This window comes from Schistocerca nitens, chromosome 2, assembly GCF_023898315.1.
Source record: "Schistocerca nitens isolate TAMUIC-IGC-003100 chromosome 2, iqSchNite1.1, whole genome shotgun sequence".
NCBI lineage: Eukaryota > Metazoa > Arthropoda > Insecta > Orthoptera > Acrididae > Schistocerca > Schistocerca nitens.
The window spans coordinates 463,176,781-463,196,865 of record NC_064615.1 but is presented as its reverse complement, the minus strand read 5'-3'; the positions used below and the strand labels follow the sequence as shown (position 1 = coordinate 463,196,865).

Genomic DNA, 20,085 nt, shown 5'->3' with positions numbered 1-20,085 from the left:
GAGGGGGCCAAAGACCCACCTTAGGGAGCTCCCGCTTAATTTCAATGCTACAAATACGTATGCAGAGGTGGAATGTTCAGTGGTAGGATCCATAGGAACTAAACGTTTAAGATTTTGTTGGACACAGGGGTGCAAGTGTCAGTGGCTACTAAGAGTTTAATGGGATGAAGAAAGTTAGAACCACCACGTTATAGGTTGAGTGGAGTGGGGGATAAGGAGGTCACACCTTTGGGGTCAGTGACAGTTGACTTTCGCATAAGGAAAGTCTGATTTGATGCATGCCAGGAGGTAGTATCATGGGTAAGTGAGGGCTACGACATGATCCTAGGAGTAGATTTCTTGCATCAACATCATGCCAAAATTGACCTTGGACAATGAACTGTGGAACTTCGTGGAATGTTATTTCAGATAAAGAAACTTGTCGATGCAGACCTGTCACGAGGGGCGTTAAACATAATGAACAAACCAATTGAGCTGTGTACATTAGTATTAAGGCTTGATTCGCGTGAGTGTGTGTCTAGTGGCACCAGGAAGTCGCTTTGGGTAAGTGTAGAGGCAAATCTACCTGTGGGTATGGTATGTGTCATTGAACCATTGGAGAATAATGAATTTTTGGATCCATTAGGTTGTTTTGTGAAACTTAGTATTGTACGCGTACAAGAGGGAAACGACAGGCGAGTAGTCCCTATAAACATGGATAATTTTAGCACTGTAGACGTGAATTTGGGAAAAGGAGTTTTAGTACCGAAATTGGATGTACCAGATGACTAAGACTGGTGTTCAAGAGGTAAGCACAGCGATCAATCACTCACTGCTGATAGAACTGTATTGCATAACGAAGCATTTGAAGGGAGGAGGAAAAGAGCATATGGAAGAATTGTTGTGCGGATTTAAGGATTTGTTTTTTCCGTGAGGGCCGATTGTGGAGGATTTCATTGATAAGCAGCTTGCGGACGGTATTATACAGCATCGTAATAATTGCTGGGGAGTGGGTATTATCGTTGTGCCTAAAAATATCTATGGATCCAACTAAAAAATACAGGTTCTGTTGTGACTACTGATACCTCAATAATAAGACAGTATGAATGCATACCCCATTCCAAACATATCTGAGACTTTGGCTCACATAGGACAGTGCCAGTACTTTTCTACGATGGATTTGACAAGTGGGTACCATCAGTTAGGCCAACGGCCTTGCCGCAGTGGTAACACCGGTTCCCGTCAGATCACCGAAGTTAAGCGCTGTCGGGCTGGGCTAGCACTTGGATGGGTGACCATCCGGTCTGTCCAGCACTGTTGGTAAGCGGGGTGCACTCAGCCGTTGTGAGGCAAACTGAGGAGCTACTTGACTGAGAAGTAGCAGCTCTGGTCACGAAAACTGACAACAGCCAGGAGAGTGGTATGCTGACCACATGCCCCTCAATATCCGCATCCAGTAATGCCTGTGGTCTAAGGATGACACGGCGGCCGGTCGGTACCGTTGGGCCCTCATGGCCTGTTTAGTTTTTAGTTTTTATCATCAGTTAGAGGTGGCCCCAGAGGATCGTCCAAAAACTGCTCTCTCTACTCTGGGAGGCCATTACCAGTACATCAGAATGCGTTTCAGTTTGAAAAACGCTCCAGCAACGATTCAGAGGTTGCTAGACAGTGTGTTGAGGGGTTTGAAACCACAGCTTTGTCTTGTCTATTTGGATGACAGTATAGTGTTCTCAAGTAGTATGTAGCAGCATAGACAGCGGTTAAGAGAAGTCTTTATGAGGTTAAGAGCAGCTCGTTTAACGTTGTGCCTGGACAAGTGTCATTTTGCATTGGAAGAAGTGAAATATTTAGGTCATATCATCACTAAGGACAGAGTGCGAACAGATCTGAGGTTAGTACAGGCTCTAAGCGAGTTTCGGGAGTCGAAAACAGTTATGGAAATGCAATCATTCGTCGGAATTTGCAATTTCTATCGAAAGTTCGTGAAGGGTTTTACAGATTTAGCACAGCCATTGACGCGATTGTTAAGGAAGGGTGTGAAATTTGAGAGGGCAGAAGAGTGTCAAGGCATTTGACAAACTGAAAGAAGTGTTAATATCAAGTCCGGTTCATGTGTTTCCAGATTCTGAAAAGGAATTTATTCTAGCATGCGATGCACCAAATCAAGCATTAGGGTGTGTTCTTAATCAGGAAATTGATGAGAAATAACATCCTGTAACCTATGTGTCTAGGCAATTGATTGCAGCGGAGAGGAGTTACTCAACAACAGAGACGGAGATGCTTAGAGTAATCTATGGAACCACATATTTTAAATGTTATTTATATTGGAGAGGATTTCGGGTAGTGACAGATCATGCTGCATTGAAGTGGTTGTTGAGGTTGAAGGATCTGTTCACTAGACGCGCTAAGTGGGCTGTGAGGTTTAGTGAATTTGACTACAAGGTGGTGCACAAGCCTGAGAAGAAGCACAGTAATGTGGATGCACTGAGTAGAAAGGTGGCAAAAGTAGAAGTCATAGGTTTTGACCTAGCAGTATGACAAGAATTACAGGATGCTGATGACGATTATAAATTGTATCGGACACGGTCACAATTTAATATGTACAACTGTCTTCCATGCAGGGAAACGAAGTTAGGGCCAAGGGTAGTAGTGCCAGCGAAGGTGAGAGATGAGATTTTAAAAGAGGCACATGATCACATGTTATCTGGTCATGGTGGGCGTAAAGCGCCGAATAGGAGAGTGGTGGAGAGTTTTTGGTGGAGTTGTAGGAAGGTAGATGTGGAGAAGTACGTCAAGAATTGTATTCCATGTGACCAGAGAGCAGATTTGAGTTGGAAATGGATACAGCTACGATTGCCGGAAGTGACATGTCCATTTTCTATGTTGGAAATTGATGCGTTAGGACCTTTCAGTCGAACACCATCAGGGAACAGACTCGTTCTGGCAATAATAGACCATTTTTCGATGTATGTGGAGATGGTGGCTATGCCAAATGAATGAAGTTTAGTGTACTGGAGACAATAATTACTGACCAAGGGACCAACATCACGTCGGATTTAATGAAGGAACTGTGTAAATTGTGGAATGTAAAGAAGTTGAGGACGAGCGCATAGCATCCACAGGCGAACGGAAGGGCAGGACGGGTACGCAGAACAGTCAGGGAGATGCTGAGTTTTCATGTGGATTCTCATCACCATCAGTGGAACGATTATTTGAAGCATATTGTATGCACATACAGTGCAAAAGTCCATACCAATACCGGTTTGTCCCCATATGAGGTAGTGAACGGGCGAAAAATGCTGTCACCGTATGATTTAGTGAAGCTACAGAAAGGAAGGACCAGTGAATCTGTATGTCAATTCACAGGAACAGTCAAGAATGTTTGGAAACAGATATGAAAGGCGAATACGAAGGCTTTGGAAAGGCTGGAAGATGCAGCGATGGGGAAAATAAAATTTACCACAGTATAGAGTAGGATAATGGGTAATGCTATCCATCCCCTATATGCCAAAAGGGAAAACAAAGAAGTTCTACATGAGATATCAAGGGCCATACCAGGTATTGAAACCACATCCCCCATTAATGTTAAGCTTCAGCTGCCAACTAGAACAACAAAAGTACACATTGGGTAGTTGTGGCCATTTAAGGGTTGTCCTGATGTGATTCCAGACATGTCACAGGAAGGGAAGAGGAAGAAAGAGAGTGAAGAGAGGTGTTCAGCGCAGAGGAAAACAGGAAGATAGAGTACAGCATGATGTACCATATGCTTTGCAATCCAGAAAGTAGTGGGGGTATTTTCAGTTTTTTGTTTTCTTGTTATGTGTCATTGGGTTTCTGGAGAATAATTAGGCATTGTATTTCATATGTTGTATGTGTTTTCGAGTATTGTAAGCCTGCTATGGGCAGCAGTCTTTTTGAAGATGGAGGTAGAGTGATAGTGATTACTGTCCTCAGGGCACTGAAAAGGGGAGCATTGAGCAAGTTGGTAGAAGTAAGAAACTGAGGAGGTATTGCTGATCTCGGCAGTTAACAGTCGGTATGCCGAGATGACAAGGGAGGAATTACAGAGCTGCCATTGAGGGAAGGTAACGGTATGTCTGGCCATTGTGATAAGCATCAATCCGGGCACATGCACGGTGCAGTTATTTTCAGCCAGGAGGGAAGAAATAGATTGTACAAGGGACATCATGAAGCCAGAATGCAGCTTGCAATGGGTCAGGATACATTGGATCTACACCACCCACGAAAAATTAATAGTAGTAGCGAGTTGTTTTGAGCAGCGAGTATTAGCTGAAGCGAAAAGTACAGAGCTCGAGGGAGTGGAATTTTAATCAGCGGAACTAAGTGTAACATAATAGGACCAACCTTCCATCTGCCAGCATCAATTTAGGAGACTGTTACACAGCCACATCTGTACTGGCCAGAAGCAACTTTAGAGTTTTTACCAAGGCAGAATCTGACCTTGGAGTCAAGTCTGTTGAGATCCATAAACCAGTACATTTCCGAGCAAGAGGGGCGCATATCAGCCGAACAGCTTGTGTAGCATGTTGCTCAATATAGAGAAGGGCAACAAGAAGTAACGATCATTCTGAACACCTCTGTGGCAAGTGCCATCGCAGTCTTAACTTTGTTGTGTGTTGTTGTTATTCTGATCAGGTGGAGAGCCAGTTCCAAGAGTGAACCGACGGTAGTCCAAATCCCAGTGGATTGGATACTGAGGGCGAAAGACGGGTAGGTAAGGTGGGTGATCGAGTATTAACTGGAGTGGTCATCCAGTAAGGAATTTTTACGTTTTGTCTCATGTCATGTGTTTTAAGGGGACTAGACCACATATAAGTCTTCTAATAGTAGTAGTAAATATGCCATAAGTATGCGCCGTTTGCCGGCCGAGGTGGCCGAGCAGTTCTAGGTGCTACAGTCTGGAACCGCGCGACTGCTGTGGTCGCAGGTTCGAATCCTGCCTTGGGCATGGGTGTGTGTGATGTCCTTAGGTTAGTTACGTTTAAGTAGTTCTAAGTTCTAGGGGACTGATGACCTCAGAAGTTGAGCCCCATAGGGCTCAGACCCATTTGAACCATTTTTATGTGCCGACCCAAACAAGTTTAAGAGTAGTTAGAGGTCGACCCAGGAACGGGTCTTTCCGAAGGGGGGAATAATGTAGCAGCACCACCGTCCAAGATGGGAAAAGGTTAGTTTCGGTGCAGTGTTGGCCCTGTGCACTATGGGACTTAACTTCTGAGGTCATCAGTCTCCTAGAACTTAGAACTACTTAAACCTAACTAACCTAAGGACATCACACACATCCATGCCCGAGGCAGGAATCGAACCTGCGACAGTAGCGGTCGCGCGGTTCCAGACTGTAGCGCCTAGAACCGTTCGGCCACCCCGGCCGGCTGTTGCAGTATTACTGAGTGCATAAGTTACAGCCAGGCGTGAGCCTGTTGACAGTAAGTTACACTACCAGTGATTGCGAAGTAGAATTGAGGCCACAGGGCCGTAGACCTACTGAAAAGAGCAAATGCAGCGGTTTGCATGGCGCTACTTACATGCAGAAGGGGCCCACTGGCGTAACCCAGGTGTTATGAGTACATGACTCAGAGCAGTGCGTTAGCAAAACAGAGGCGCACAGCCACGTATAGATATAAGCTGGTTCACTAACAAGGCATTCAAGTGTGACAGCTCTCCTGTATGGTGGGGTGTGTCACACCATTGGCTACACGCAGCAGCAGATGGGATGCCAGCGCAACAGTCTATGGCAGGTCGCTAGTTCGACCCTCTGAGGCCAGCGTGGGGTCTGGAGCCAGCCAGTGGTGAGCCATGCCACGGATCGCTACTGCAGGCAATCTTGTTGGTTCCCAACACGCGCCGGAAGCATCCCAAGGCGAGGGCTGCAGATTCGGACGCCAGATCGTAGGCGCATGTAATATTGAGCGACATGCTGCACAAGCTGTTCGGCTGAAATGCGCCCCTCTTACTCGGAAATGAACTGGTTTACAGATCTCAACAGACCTGACTCCAGGTTTTGATTTAACAAGGTCAGATTCTGCCTTAGCAAAAACTCTAAAGTTGCTTCTGGCCAGTACAGCTGTGGCTGTGTAACGTTCAATTGCGAGTCTCCTGAAACTGATTCTGGCAATGGAAGGTTGGTCCTATTATGTTACACTTAGTTCCACTGATTAAAATTCCACTCCCCTCGAGCTCTATACGTTTCACTTCAGCTAATACTCGCTGCTCAAAACAACTTGCTGCTACTATTAATTTTTCGTAGGTTGAGAAGATCCAATGCATCCCGACCCATTGCAAGCTCAATTTTGGCTCCATGATGTCCCTTGTACAATCTATTTTTACCCTCCTGGCTGAAAATAACTGCACCGTGCACATGTTCGGATTGGTGCTTATCTGTAATTCTTCCCTTGTCATCTCGGCATACCGACTGTTAACTGCTGAGATCAGCAATACCTCCTCAGTTTCTTACTTCTACCAACTTGCTCAATGCTCCCCTTTTCAGTGCCCTGAGGACAGTAATCACTATCACTCTACCTCCATCTTCAAAAAGACTGCTGCCCCTAGCAGGCTTACAATACTCGAAAACACATACAACATATGAAAATACAATGCCTAATTATTCTCCAGAAACCCAATGACATAACAAGAAAACAAAAAACTGTAAATACCCAACTACTTTCTGGATTGCAAAGCATATGGTACATCATGCTGTACTCTATCTTCCTGCTTTCCTCTGCGCTAAACACTTCTCTTCAATCTCTCTTTCTTCCTCTTCCCTTCCTGTGCCATGTCTGGAATCACATCGGGACAACCCTTAAATTGCCACAATCACCCAATGTGTACTATTGTTGTTCTAGTTGGCAGCTGAAGCTTAACATTAATGGGGGATGGGGTTTCAACTACTTGGTATGGCCCTTGGTATCTCATGTAGAACTTCTTCGTTTTCCCTTTTGGCATATAGGGGCTGGATAGCATTTCCCCTTACCCTACTCTGTACTGTGGTAAATTTTCTTTTCCGCATCACTGCATCTTCCTGCCTTTCCAAAGCCTTTGTATTCGCCTTTCGTACCTGTTTCCAAACATTCTTAACTGTTCCCGTGAATTGACGTACAGATTCACTGGTCCTTCCTTTCTGTAGCTTCACTAAATCAAATGGTGACAGCATTTTTCGCCCATACACTACCTCATATGGAGATAAACCGGTATTGGCATGGACTTTTGCATTGTATGTGCATACAATATGCTTCAATAACTGTCCCACTGACGGTGATGAGAATCCACATAAAAACTCAGCATCTTCCCAATTGTTCTGTGTACCCATTCTGCCCTTCTGTTTGCCTGTGGATGCAATGCGCTTGTCCTCAACTTCTTTACATTCAACAATTTACACAGTTCCTTCATTAAATCCAACATGATGTTGGTCCCTTGGTCAGTAGCCACACAGGCGAGGAAGCACACTGTTGGCCGCCTTGCAGTTCCTAGTGGATGACGTTGAGGCGGCAGGGGCGAAGACCACTGGGTCAACTGCAGATGCATCCTGATGTTGTCAGAACTCCGTGGCCGTAGAAGGTCGACACACAGCAGTGCACTGCATGGGTTGCTGAGGCATTCATTCCGTGCAAAGTCATTTCGCAGACAGTGAAGTGGTGTCCTCAGCATTGCGGGACCTGGTGATGCCGACCAAGAGAAATGGGGGACTGTACCTGGAAATAATAAATTACTTGGGAAATTCTGACGATTTTTAATACGGCGTATCCCGACAGCCCATCCTCATCAAACATCCATCTACAGCAATGAAATATTTTTATTATTAATTATATCAGCTGTCATCCTTTGCTAGAGGGCTCTCGTGAATCTGCATATGTGCGTCCCAATGCCTAACGATCCTGGCAAAGGCCAATATTTGTTCGGCTTTCCCGGACTACATACTGTTGCAGCATACATTACAGGTGTATCTGTAAGTTCCTGTACAGAGTAATGTACAACAGTGAGAGTGGGATACTCCTCCAGGCACAGGTCACAAATAATTGTTTCTTGTTTCTCTTGAAATACTAAAGTTTATGATCCTGTACTGTCTCTATAGTTTTCAGCCTACAGCTCTGGACATTCGTATATATTCATTTCCAGCAACTCCTGATAGTTGACCACATGTGATGTCTCATGTAGATGGTGCTGCTGTAACTCTCTTGTTCATTCCAAAGGTGTGGCTTGACTTGTTCAACTGCGAAGGCTCTCCTCTTATAGCTAGAACTTGTCTCGTCCTATTGGCACTTTATATTTTAGAGTTCTGCTGTCCCTATCATGCAGTTTCTATAGCCTACCAGAGCGTTCAACCAAGCGAGGTGGCGAATTGGTTAAGACATTTTCCTGGCTCCACATTGCCGGCCTTTTCTATCCTGTCGGTCTTTCGGAATGTCCCTCTTAATTATTACTTGGCATCAGACCTCTCAAGTAGTTCAACAACAATCACATTTTCAGGGTTGGAAAAGGTTTGCACGATGGAAAGGCAGTCATTATGTCCTACATTGATCGGTCAGAACACCATGACTACTATATAGTTGCTGTTAGGTCACCTTTGGCGCGGATAACAGTGGCAGCGCATTGGGGTATGGAAGTAGTAACGCCTTGGTAGGGCGCTGGAGGCAGTTGGCATCACATCAGCACCACAGGTCACCTAATTCCTGTAAATTCCGGCGAGAGGAGCAATGAGCTCTGACGCCATGTTCAGTCAGATCCCACATGTGTTCCACTGGTTTCAGATCTGGCGAGCTGGGGGGACCAGCACAACAACTGTAACTCGCCACTGTGTTTCTTGAACCACTCCATCACACTCCTGCCCTTGTGCCATGGCGCATTATCCTGCAGATAAATGCCACTGCTGTAGGAAAACATTATCGTAATGAAGAGGTGTATGTATGATGCTCTGTGGCCTTGCATGAGCTCCACTGGATCCGTGGAGACTCACATGAATGTTCCCCATATAATAATGAAGCCACTGGCATGTCAGTCCCACAGTACAGGTGTCAAGGAGCTGTTCTCCTGGAAAATAATGGATTCGCGGCCTCCCATTGGCATGATACAATGCTCTGCTACGGCGCCAACGTCGAGTGCCGATGGACACGTGTCCATTTCAGTCGTAGTTTGCGATGTCATGGTGTTAACATTGGCGCATGTGTGGGTCATTGGCTCACTGTTAAGTGTGTTCGGTGTACTGTGTTCATAGACACATGTACTCTGGCCAGCATTAAGGTATGATGTTAGTTCCAACACAGTTCATCACCTGTCCTGTTTTACAAGTCTGCCCAGTCTACGACGTCTGAAATATGAAATGAGGGGTGGCCACCTAACCTCACTATGCCTGGACGTGATTTCAGGTTGGTTCTGCCACATGTTGAAGACACTCACCATAGCACACCTCAGACACTCGACAAGTCGTGCAGTTTCCGAAACGCTCGTGCTTAGCCTCTGGGCCATCACAATCTGCCCTCGATCAAATTCAGATAGATCGAGCGACTTCCCCATTCTGCACACGGACAGCATACTCACTAATATTACATGCACCGAGAGTTTGTCTGACTAGCAGTCATTCCTCATCAGGTGATGCTGCTATTGCCTAGAAGGGTTTATATCTATAGCGGATCGGTGCTCATAATGATCTGGCTGATCAGTGTAGATTAAAACGAAAGATACATTATTAATTTGTATTTTCTGGTGGAGAAATCAATATTAATTGTACAGTACCTATTCCACGTGGGCCACTGAATGCAGTTATAAGAAAACTTTTCAAATGTTTTTCATGATGCTGAAGACATACGTTATCTCTAGTAAAAGGCACAAGTTCCTTGTCGGCTGCTTCAAAATTGTTTAGCTGGACGTAGGCTTACTGAGTCGTAAAAGTATCAAACAGTGACTGCTTGTTGGTACGCACCTCAGTATGCTTGTTATAATATATCGCTCTCCGTGTCCAAAGTAAATACTTTGAGATTCAAAACAGCCAACCCAAAACTGTACGCAAGGTGTGTATTTAGCACTGAGCTTGCAGTATATTACTTGCACCAAATGAACTTAAGGATGTACATTACAAAGCCGTATTGCCATGTTTCCCATTCCAACAAACTTTCTGCAACATACTAATCAAAACAAGATGCACAGTCATATCAGCCGCCACTAAAACACAGACTTACGGAAACAAGATACTGGAGTTTTCTCCACCAGAGACAAACTTAACCACTTTTGCGCTCTTTGCTGCACTAATGCATGAAAGATGTATACAGAGACAACTGGCACTGTTTTCGTATACATATCAATTCCGACTCCATGCCAGTCTTTGGAACATACAGATAGCATCCCAAAAATTTTCCGTTTTATGCACGTTTTTCTCCCTTCTTTTTTGCCGAGCGGAATGCTGCACTGTTACGACACTGGGCTCACAGCACTCCCTCCTGTTTTCTCCGACATCGCCATAGGAGGCGAAGTACAAACCGTGGAGCAAACGGGTATCTGTAGGTAAAATGATGGTGCTCATCTCGTGAAAGAGGGCTAATGGACTTTCATATTGTGTGTTGTACGCTTAACGTGCCACATAGGACAGCATTTTCTACGAGAATTTTATTCCGTTTGATATCCTGAAATGTATTATGTTTATGTAAGCAAGTGGTGTGGCTCGGTGGTTCTGTGGCTAGGTGCCAAGGATCAAATCCAAAGATTTAGGGTTCGATCTCAAGTCGATCATCAGAATTTTCCTGTCACTTATCGCTTCTTTCACCTCAGCCAGTACTTCGTTAACGTGAAAAATAGCAAGTTGCATCGTGGTACGAAGACCTTGTTAAGCTGGGCAAGCCAGCTCTAAGGTCTGAAGAAGGCAAGAACATTCCAGAGGCAACAGGACTGTGCCCAGTAAAGCAACCCTCACGATAAGGACAGCTTAACTTTTTTCACGTCAAACCCAAGATCAGATGTGTAGAAGTGGAGAAGCGGAGAAATAAAAAGACACTTTTTACTTGTGTGGAAATGATGACTGTTTCTGAGTCACTTCAAGATAAAATTAATAATATTTCGGTTACTTTAAATTCAACACAAAATTTATTTATATTGGTGACCCAAAACATTATGTCCATGTTCTTAGTAGTGTGTTGGTTCACCTTCAGAACATAATGCTGGAGCGATTCTGCCTGCAATGGAGTCGACAAGTCCTTGGTAGGTTTACAGAGCTAGGAAGCTCAAGATGTCTAGGTACAGGTCATGTAGTTCCCATAAATTACGAGCTGGTGGTTTATGGGCACGGCCATGACATCCGAGAGCGTCCCAGATGTGTTCCATTGGGTTCAGATCAGTCGAATTGGTTACGCAAACATCAACGTGACAGTGACTCTGCCCTTGTGTCACAGACAGTTATCCTGCCAGAAGATGCCATCGCCATTGGGGAAGACATAAGGACGCAATAACGCTTACGTATTCAACAGCTGTCTTAGTGGGTTTGGTTACTTCCACACGTCCCACGGAAGCCCTGGTGAGTGTTCTGCACAGTATAATAGCCCCCACCGCCCTGCATCCATATCATGGTGCATATTTCGAGCATCCAGTCGCCTAGACAACGGCCTACGCGGACCTGACAATCGGTCACGTATAACAAGAAAAGTGATTCATCCGACTAGGCGACCTGTTACCACGTTTCTATCTCGATATCCTCGTGCCCACCGCAATCGTAGTTGACGATGTCAATGGGTCAGTATGGGAACACATAGAGGTCATCTGCTGTGGAGGCCCATGTTTAACAATGTACATTGAATGGTATGCTAAAAAACTCTTGTGCCTGCATCAGCATTATGTTCTGTCCTTAGGTCTGTCACAGATCGCCGCCTATCATTCTTTAGAGAGCAGACATTCCTCTGACTTCCACGTCCTGTGATGAGGTGTGGACATGCAATACCTTATCGCCTACTCGTCGTTTCATCCTGGGTGGGTGCAGGAAGGGAGAGGGGGAAAGGGCAGGGTGCATTCTGGCAAAAAAGACAGTGGAGGCCCCCCCCCCCCCCACCCATGATGTCACAGTGAGGACGCGTAGCACAGCGCAACTTCATGGTTATACGGCAAACGTTCCCATCACAGACATTGTTGCTTATTACTCGTTAATTTTGCTTTCGGTTAGATTCAGTATAAAGTTGGACAAATCAAACGAAGTAGCATGACAGCTAATTACACCCTAGGGCTAAGTAATCGATAGTGAAGGTGAAAAATAACTCACTCATTTGATGAAGAAGCAGGTAATGCAGATTGTTCCAGATTTCTATAGCTGTTCATCAGGTCAAAATGTAAACCCCAGCTGCTTCCTCCTTGCGGCACATTTCTTCATAGCTTTAAAATGAGCTTCTTGATTTGGATACCTAATCGTCATAAGTGTTCTAGTTCCGACATAAAGAGCAATAATTATGTCATGAACCTCAGGAAACTTTTTTTTCAAAATAGAGTGCCAGTTTTTTACATTTAAATAGAATATAGCCTGCAGATGTGTCTGGAAGAACATCTGAGCTTATGGAGTCATCGCGAACTGTTACCACCTCTGTTAATGAAGTTCCTTCGACTTTCAAAGCTCCTGGCATTTCTCATACCTGTAATTTAAACGTGTTCGCCCCCCCCCCTCCCCCCATAAACCATGGACCTTTCCGTTGGTGGGGAGGCTTGCATGCCTCAGTGATACAGATAGCCATAACCACAATGGAGGGGTATCTGTTGAGAGGTCAGTCAAACGTGTGGTTGCTGAAGAGGGGCAGCAGCCTTTTCAGTAGTTTCAGTGGCAACAGTCTGGATGACTGACAGATCTGGCCTTGTAACACTAGCCAAAACGGCCTTGCTGTGCTGGTACTGCAAATGGCTGAAAGCAAGGGGAAACTACAGCCGTAATTTTTTCCCGAGGGCATGCAACTTTACTGTATGGTTAAATGATGATGGCGTCCTCTTGGATAAAATGTTCCGGAGGTAAAATAGTCCCCCATTCGGATCTCCAGGTGGGGATTACTCAGGAGGACTTTGTTATCAGGAGAAAGAAAACTGGCGTTCTACGGGTCGGAGCGTAGAATGTCAGATCCCTTAATCGGGCAGGTAGGTTAGAAAATATAAAAAGGGAAATGGATAGATTGAAGTTAGATATAGTGAGAATTAGTGAAGTTCGGTGGCAGGAGGAACAAGACGTTTGGTCAGGTGAATAGAGGGTTATAAATATAAAATCAAATAGGGGTAATGCAGGAGTAGGTTTAATAATGGATAACAAATAGGAATGCGGGTAAGCTACTACAAACAGCATAGTGAACGCATTATTGTGGCCAAGACAGGAACGAAGCCCATGCCTACCACAGTAGTACAAGTTTATATGCCAACTAGCTCCGTAGATGACGAATAGATTGATGAAATGTATGATGAGATAAAAGAAATTATTCAGATAGTGAATGGAGACGAAAATTTAATAGTAATGGATGACTGGACTTCGATAGTAGGAAAAGGAAAAGAAGGAAACGTAGTAGGTGAATATGGAACGGGGGGGGGGGGGTAAGTAATGAAAGAGGAAGCCGCCTGGTAGAATTTTGCACAGAGCATAACTTAATCATAGCTGACACTTGGTTCAAGAATCATGAAAGAAGATTGTATACGTGGAAGAAGCCTGGAGGTACTGGAAGGTTCCAGATAGATTATATAATGGTAAAGCAGAGATTTAGGAATGAGGTTTTAAATTGTAAGACATTTCCAGGGGCAGATGTGGACTCTGACCACAATCTATTGATTATGAACTGTAGATTAAAACTGAAGAAACTGCAAAAAGGTGGGAATTTATGGAGATGGGACCTCGATAAACTGACAGAACCAGAGGTTGTACAGAGTTTCAGGGAGAGCATTAGGGAACGAGTGACGAGAATGGGAGAAAGAAATACAGTAGAAGAAGAATGGGTAGCTTTGAGAGATGAAATAGTGAAGGCAGCAAAGGAACAAGTAGGTAAAAAGACGAGGGCTAGTAGAAATCCCTGGGTAACAGAAGAGATATTGAAGTTAATTGATGAAAGGAGCAAATACAAAAACACGGTAAATGAAGCAGTCAAAAAGGAATACAAACATCTCAAAAATGAGATCGACAGAAAGTGCAAAATGGCTAAGCAGGGATGGCTAGAGGACAAATGTAAGGATGTAGAGGCGTATATCACTAGCGGTAAGATATATACTGCCTACAGGAAAATGAAAGAGACCTTTGGGGAAAAGAGAGCAACTTGAATGAATATCAAGAGCTCAGATGGAAACCCAGTTGTAAGCAAAGAAGGGAAAGCAGGAAGGTGGAAGAGTATATAGATGGCCTACACAAGGGCGATATTCTTGAGGACAATATTATGGAAACGGAAGAGGATGTAGATGAAGATTGAATAGGAGATTTGATACTGCGTGAAGAGTTTGACAGAGCACTGAAAGGCCTAAGTCGAAACAAGGCACCAGGAGTGGACAACATTCTATAAGAACTACTGATAGCCTTGGGAGAGCCAGCCCTGACAAAACTCTACCATCTGGTGAGCAAGATGTATGAGACAGGCGAAATGCCGTAAGTCTTCAAGAAGAATGTAGTAATTCGAATTCCAAAGAAAGCAGGTGTTGACATATGTGAAAATTACCAAACTACCAGTTTAATAAGCCACGGCTGCAAAATACTAACACGAATTCTTTACAGACGAATGAAAAGAATGGTAGAAGCCGACCTCAGAGAAGATCAGTTTGGATTCCGTAGAAATGTTGGAACATGTGAGGCAATACTGACCCTATGACTTACCCTACGAAATAGATTACGGAAAGGCAAACCTACGTTTCTAGCGTTTGTGGACTTAGAGAAAGCTTTTGACAATGTTGACTGGAATACTCTCTTTCAAATTCTGCAGGTGGCAGGGGTAAAATACAGGGAGCGAAAGGCTATTTACAATTTGTACAGAAACCAGATGGCAGTTACAAGAGATAAGGGGCATGAAACGGAAGTAGTGGTTGGGAAGGGAATGAGACAGGATTGTAGCATATCCCCGATGTTATTCAATCTGTATATTGAGCAAGCAGTAAAGGAAACAAAAGAGAAATTCGGAGTAGGTATTAAAATCCACGGAGAAGAAATAAAAGCTTTGAGGTTCGCCAGTGACATTGTAATTCTGTCAGAGACAGCAAACGACTTGGAAGAGCAGTTGAACGGAATGGATAGTGTCTTGAAAGGAGGATATAAGATGAACATCAACAAAAGCTAAACGCGGATAATGGAATGTAGTCGAATTAAATAGGGTGATGCTAAGGGGAGTAGATAAGGAAATGAAATGCTTAAAGTAGTAAATGAGTTTTGCTATTTGGGGAGCAAAATAACTGATGATGGTCGAAGTAGAGAGGATATAAAATGTAGACTGGCAATGGCAAGGAAAGCGTTTCTGAAGAAGAGCAATTTGTTAACATCGAGTATAGATTTAAGTGTCAGGAAGTCGTTTATGAAAGTATTTGTATGGAGTGTAGCCCTGTATGGAAGTGAAACGTGGACGATAAATAGTTTCGAGAAGAACAGAATAAAAGCTTTCGAAATGTAGTGCTACAGAAGAATGCTGAAGATTAGATGGGTAGATCACATAACTAATGAGCAGGTATTGAATAGAATTGGGGAGAAGAGAAATTTGTGGCACAACTTGACTAGAAGAAAGGATCGGTTGGTAGGACGTATTCTGAGGCATCAAGGGATAACCAATTTAGTATTGGAGGGCAGTGTGGAGGGTAAAAATCGTAGAGGGAGACCAAGAAATGAATACACTAACCAGATTGAGAAGTATGTAGGTTGCAGTAGGTACTCGGGGATAAAGTAGCTTGCACAGGATAGAGTAGCATGGAGAGCTGCATCAAACCTGTCTCTGGACTTAAGACAACAACAAAAACAACAACATGACGTGGTTGCATAGCGGTGCATTTATAATTTTCGGGAACTTGTGGATTCAAATCTTGTTCAAATATTATCGGGTACATATAAATTTTATTTTTAAATCCTGGTCGAAATAGCTCGGATCATTATTTTTATTCAGTTAATTGGTTTAAATGTAATTTTTTATTTCTGTTCGTTTGCTGTGTCATTTTAATCATCATATTAACATTTTTATTCACTCGTTTATCATTTGGATTCTTTGTCCATGCGATTTTAATGATTTTTATGTCTTAAGGTTGTTTAAAGTTCTTATATTTTTATCGTTTTATATTTTTGTCCATGTCATGCATTTGTTATTTCTATTCGTCATGCTGCTTGAATTTCATTTTATGTGTAATCCCTGCTTTCATCTAAATCCTCATCAGTGTTATTTTGTCCATACTGCAACAACAATTTTTGTTGTAAATATCTGTATGTCGATTACCATTTAAAAAATGTAGATCTTGTAACGAAAAACACATTTTTGAAGTAGTTGGACAGCAAATGTAAGTAGTTTATTTCGCCTTTTGTTTTGTAGCCAGCATTTTCAAACGTTTTAATATTATGATAGGTAAACAACCATAGCCGGCCATTGTGGCCGAGCGGTTCTAGGCGCTTCAGTCTGGAACCTAGCTGCTGCTACGGTTGCAGGCTCGTATCCTGCATCGGGCAGGGATGTGTGTGATGTCCTTAGGTTAGTTAGGTTTAAGTAGTTCTAAGTCTAGGGAACTGATGATCTCAGATGTACGAGGTGTGGCTAGAAAAAAACCGGACTAGTACTGGTGAAACAATAAAACGAATGCAATAAGGCTGAAAGTCGCGTGGCGTGTCACGTGACTCTCGCTCCGCCTACTGCTCGAGTTTCATCTGCCTCCTGCACTCAGTCTGCCCGTGGCGTCTGTTTTAAGTAGTTGACGTTTTGTATGTGCGTCGGAAAATGTTGAGTGTACAGAAAGAACAGCGTGTTAACATCAAATTTTGTTTCAAACTAGGAAAATCTGCAAGTGAAACGTTTGTAATGTTACAACAAGTGTACGGCGATGATTGTTTATCGCGAACACAAGTGTTTGAGTGGTTTAAACGATTTAAAGATGGCCGCGAAGACACCAGTGATGACACTCGCACTGGCAGACCACTGTCAGCAAAAACTGATGCAAACATTGAAAAAATCGGTAAACTTGTTCGACACTTTCCTTGTCAACTCCTGTTAACTCAGACACTGCTCTGATTGTTAAACGGCGATCTTGTCGAACAAGTTTACCGATTTTTTCAATGTTTGCATCAGTTTTTGCTGACAATGGTCTGCCAGTGCGAGTGTCATCACTGGTGTCTTCGCGGCCATCTTTAAATCGTTTAAACCACTCAAACACTTGTGTTCGCGATAAACAATCATCGCCGTACACTTGTTGTAACATTACAAACGTTTCACTTGCAGATTTTCCTAGTTTGAAACAAAATTTGATGTTAACACGCTGTTCTTTCTGTACACTCAACATTTTCCGACGCACAGACAAAACGTCAACTACTTAAAACAGACGCCACGGGCAGACTGAGTGCAGGAGGCAGATGAAACTCGAGCAGTAGGCGGAGCGAGAGTCACGTGACACGCCACGCGACTTTCAGCCTTATTGCATTCGTTTTATTGTTTCACCAGTACTAGTCCAGTTTTTTTCTAGCCACACCTCGTAAAGTCCCATAGTGCTCAGAGCCGTTTGAACCCTTTTTTAAACAACCATAATTAAATTGAAACTTCCTGGCCGTTTAAAACTGTGTGCCGGACCGAGACTCGGACTCGGGACCTTTGCCTTTCACGGGCAAGTGCTCTACCAACCTTTTTTTTTTTAATCTCATTTTGATCGTTATAGTTCGTTGTAATTGTTCGTGTCGGACGTCCCCTGACGGCCGTTGGAGTTCATTATCGATCCAGTCACTCAGTTTTTTTATTACAGAGGGCAGCTAACCCTCTGACCGAACACGCTGAGCTACTGTGCCGGCCCACCAACTGAGCTACCCCGTGCTAGTTCTGCAAGGCTCGCAGGAGAGCTTCTGTTAAGTTTAGAAGGTAGGAGACGAGGTACTGGCAGAAGTAAAGCTGTGAGGACGGGGGCGTGAGTCGTGCTTGGGTAGCTCAGTTGGTAGAGCATTTGCCCACGAAAGGCAAAGGTCCTGAGTTCGAGTCTCGGTGCGGCACGCAGTTTTAATCTGCCGGGAAGTTTCATATCAGCGCACAATCCGCTGCAGAGTGAAAATCTCATTCTGGAACCATAATTAAAATCACATGTATAAAAATTCTAAATAAGAATGATAGAAAGAAAAGTTAGAGCGAATGTAAAAGTTATCATGATTCTTAAAATGAAGCATCAAAGGATCAGAAATATAACAAAATTACATTTAAACTAATTAACTGAATAAAAATAACGTTCAAAGTTATTTCGATAAATATTTAAAAATAAAAATGTCAAAGAGTATGAGGTAATTAGTACCCAGAATCTTCAGCATGTCAGAAATATACCCTAGCCATTGTACTATGCCATCACTTTGTAAGATGTAAGCATTTTTAGGTCACGCGAAATTCTTTGCACTTTTGCGTCAAAGTATTGGTTCACGTTGTAAGTGGTCATCATTGGCGAAACTATGGTAAACGTTTGTCGTCTTACAAACAATTTTAATACGTTTTACCAGTTACATTGACCCGAAATTAGTTATTTTCCTTGGCTGCACACAGCTACTTTCATGTTCCGGTGAATGCACAGCCACCACTGTCGTCTGCGTGATGTGGGATGTTTGGGAATTTTCTGTTCTCCAGGGGTTGGAATAGCCTACCTCATTTTTTATATACCTTAGTTTCATCGTCCTTCAAGAATTTTCGATATATGGTCGTAACAGTAGCAAGTGAACAGCCGACTAGATTCGCTGTTCCCGAGATTCTTACTCCCAGGCGCCAGGCCATGAAAATGCACCTGTAGCGACTCTCGACCAAGTCGCGTGTAATGTCTTTGTTTGGCAAGCTCTCTGTGAGCAGTCTGTGGTCGCGCGCGAAACATAAACACGTGTGCCGAGAATCAAGAAGGTGTATATCTGTATATGTGTGCTTCATACCCATAAAATCATGCTTATTACCTCCATTAGGACCTTGCCTAGTAAGGCGGTGCAGGTCTCCCGCATCGTTCCCCTATGCTCTGTAAAGAAGAATGGGACTTCATTTCCATTTCCACCTGTGGTAAAGTGTACAACCTTGGATCCAGCAATCCTACTACACTAAACCCATACTGGTGACCCCAAATTTATTTGTGAGTGCTACAGTGAACTTTCGTACCGTCGAGCAGTACACAATGGATCGCTTGCCACTTGCTACACCAAGCACATGTGCCAACTAGGTTTTCCAATGGAGACTTCGGCTCTATTTTCCAATTATCCACCTTATGTTCACAATGTTTCGACACAGTTTCTGAACAAACCAGCTAGCTGTACGCAACAGGAAAGTGCTCCTACATTCCCACAGCCATGTGTGCCAGCATCAGGTATGAACAAAAACTTTTCGTTATCGTACATGAATCAGCAGTTGTGTGACAGGGTTCTATACCAACATAACGTTATTCTTGAACAAAACTTCGCATGCGAACGTTTTAAGTCGAATGTGAACTTTCCACATGTTCCGAGTGCTCAACAATGGCAGACACAATGTGCTCAAACCCCAGTGACTATGCTTACAAGTTTCCCAAGTGCCAGTGTGAACGTTCCACCAGAGTCAGTGGTGGTACACATCAAGTCAGACGTTCGTGACAGGAAATTTCATGTTTATCCCATAACTATGGGTTTTGCACCAGCCCCCCTACCGCTCCCCCTCCCCACCAACACTATTAGCATCCACTTTACGAGTGTTTCTGACAGCACACGCTGTTCCTGCCTCGTGTGTTCCACAAATGTTAGGTGATTTTAACAATTTTAATGCACCTGTAGGGGAGGGGCCTGGAAACTGTACTCTATCATTCTCCGCACATCGGTCGACTACGGTTGACTCCGCGGCGCCGGTCCATTCTATGCCTGTTGGTGTTACTCCATCGACTGCCTGACTCGTTGATTTCTCGACCACGGTCGAGTCAACTGTGTCTACCGTGCCGCAAGCCACTGACACTTTTGGGAACTGGTACTCC

At 43.8% G+C, this 20,085-nt stretch overlaps 1 protein-coding gene and 1 pseudogene across 1 annotated transcript in view; both read left to right on the top strand.

Moving 5' to 3' along the window:
• The window catches only part of LOC126235098 (damage-control phosphatase ARMT1-like), a 152,660-nt gene that overhangs the window by 106,247 nt on the left and 26,328 nt on the right, over positions 1-20,085 (top strand). The gene's annotated exons all lie outside the window — the stretch shown is intronic.
• LOC126238509 (5S ribosomal RNA) lies at positions 1,185-1,302 on the top strand (annotated as a pseudogene).